General features: G+C 45.1%; 1 long non-coding RNA gene across 1 annotated transcript; it reads right to left on the reverse strand.

Annotated features, from left to right (window-relative positions):
* Nucleotides 1–766: 766 nt before the first annotated feature.
* On the reverse strand, nucleotides 767–1203 carry LOC123177082 (uncharacterized). Its single transcript, XR_006488764.1, has 3 exons — nucleotides 1134–1203; nucleotides 934–1036; nucleotides 767–838 (listed from the first exon to the last, which is right to left on the reverse strand). It is a non-coding gene; the product is annotated as an uncharacterized lncRNA (long non-coding RNA).
* Between the last annotated feature and the right edge of the window lie 1432 nt (nucleotides 1204–2635).

Below are 2635 nucleotides of genomic sequence, written 5' to 3' on the forward strand. Positions count from 1 at the left end.
GAGGGAGGGAGGGAGGACCAGGCGGTCCTTTGGGGAATAAAACAGAGGAGCCAAGTGTCTGGGCTTCATCAAATTCAAGGAGGAGAAACCTGCACGATGATGACGCAACATGCATGCTCAGTACCAGAAAATAATCATGTCACAATGACAAGATGTATTGTGACATCACTAAACACGTACCTAATCATTATCTCTTGATGTAACTAATTACCTTTGGAATGATGGATGAACAACTGCAGCTCGGCGAGGCATCAAGACAGAGACTCTCTGCAGGCAATTAACTTCTGAATGCCAACTTGTCAATTCACTGTCAAATTGTTCTGCACTGCAGGAACCGAGTAATGAATGCTTAGTTTATTATCAATTAGATTGGGTAAACAGGTGAACCTACCAAAGTTGTAGAAACTCTGACGCATGGAAGTGAAACGTCACCATAAAACAATCTCCAAAGTCTGCACATAATGTAATTGGCCGTCGGTGACACCATAATCAACCTGTTCCAATGTTGCAGAAACACGCTTTTATTAGCATTCAGATATGTTCAGAAAATAAAGTCTAATCAAACGTTCTTTATTTAAACAACAAGAATGAAGCAAAATAATAATAATGGTGTGTTGCCGACACCATATACACCAATTAACAACCACTTGTATCATCTAAAACTGTTTAGCTAGATCAGTATACCTGAACAGAGGAGAAATTGCTCTTGCATCCGAACTGATTATGTCGTGAAACAGAAGCTGCCCAGTTACTAGGAAGAGTATGCCAATGCGCATGCAGACAAGCGAATCGGCCGATACTCCGAGGAACCAATGAAAAGACTTGTATGATCTGACACCTGAAACATACCACACAGGTTAGGATAACGATCAAACTCTTAATTATTTAAAAGAAAGGAACATTTATGTATAGCAGAAACAAACATGCATTCACCTTAAGGACATCAAAACATACGCTTCCATTTCTGTTATAGTTTGGATGCAACAACCAAGTTCTGAATTTCCAGAAGCAAAGCTGACGGTTGGTTGTAATGGTTCTGCAGAATCCAAGTAATGAATGTAAGACTCACAGACAAGCAAGGTAAGGGGACTCACTGATATAATTCATTACTTTGAGTTGGTCAGTTGATGAACCTGCTAATTAGGAACTGAACCTCTGAAGGATGCCGGTTAGCGAAACATCATATAGTTGGCAGTTGGTGGTCCCATGGACCGTCCAAGAGCATGAAAAATGACACCTGTTCCAATATTGCATATAACGTTTTAGAACTGAGATACCCAGAAAAGGGTAAGGGGAAAATAGTTGCATTATGCCACCAAAAATGGAGCTAATAAGGTGTGCTGCTTACACCATATGCATTCAAAGCATTTTCTCTTCCTCTTGCGTGAAGCTTTCCACGGCTGATCATCATTCCAAGACTCCAGTGTGTGGATGGTAGCTAGCGGCGAGTAAAGTGCAGATTGGAGCAACAAGCACCGCTGAGAACGCAAAACTAAAAATAAGAAGAAAAAAATAGAGGGAAAGTGTGATAAACTGACCTTTGAAATGATCCTGGTAGAACTGTACAGCTGCTTCTTGATGATACTGTTAATGTTATTGTTTGGTTGGAGCAACCAATTATGTCCTGAATGCCACATCCACTGTCGGCCCTAATTGTTGTGCAGGATCATATTAGTAAAGAACATAAGGTCATAAAACAAACAAATCCACTTTCCAGATGATACTCTATCTAACCATGAATAAAAACATATAAGCATGCATGCACCTTCAGGTCTATATATCGATATAGTGTCCTCTGTTTTTACAAAAGGAGGATGACCCCCGGCCTCTGCATCTAGGCGATGCATACAGCCACTTTATTAATTATTCTCACAAGACCTTACAAAGCCATACAACAGTAAGACTAAAGCCACCGTCTAAGCAACAACTGTCGCTACACATATTCAATTGATGAAGGGGCGCAGATTATCTAGGCCTAATACCAAACAGACATCGCAGCCAAACCTAAGCATCTAAGACTTGAGGTCCCAACCAGGACGCCTGCCGGGTATGGGGCACCTACCAGTCCGGCGCACTCCTCAACCAGGACGCCTGCCGGGTATGAGGCTGCCGCAGCCACCTGTCACCAATCCATCTTCAGAGTTGTACTGTTGCATGTACCGTGCCAGGTCTCTCTGCCATCGACGCCACCACGACGCCCGACAGTGTCGTCCTTCTGCACGAGTCCATCCTCCCACAGCGAACTCCGAATCTGCACTGCGCCACGCCGTCAAGATCCGCCGCCATCAGTGTGTAGGATGAAGCACCGCTCCACCAAAGAATCCGTCCTCTAGTCCCTCGATCACGTGTGTACCTCCAAGAATGACGCCCCCAAGGGAGGAACGACACCAGAGCGCCGCCTTCATCCGATCATCCGATCTGGGCTTTCCCCCGAAGGTAGCAGAGAGTGGCCTTGAACTTCTCCACGGCGATGCCTTCAAGAAGGAAACGACGCAGATAGCGCCGCCACCCCGGCCTTAGCATGAGCCGAAGGCAAGTTTTCACCCAGATCAGCTCGAAGGGATCCAACTCTCGTGCCCGGGCCGCCGTCATCACTAGTACCACTAGGCAGACCCTGGAGTACTGGCATATCAGC

This window comes from Triticum aestivum, unplaced genomic scaffold (genome assembly GCF_018294505.1).
Source record: "Triticum aestivum cultivar Chinese Spring unplaced genomic scaffold, IWGSC CS RefSeq v2.1 scaffold180289, whole genome shotgun sequence".
Taxonomy (NCBI): domain Eukaryota; kingdom Viridiplantae; phylum Streptophyta; class Magnoliopsida; order Poales; family Poaceae; genus Triticum; species Triticum aestivum.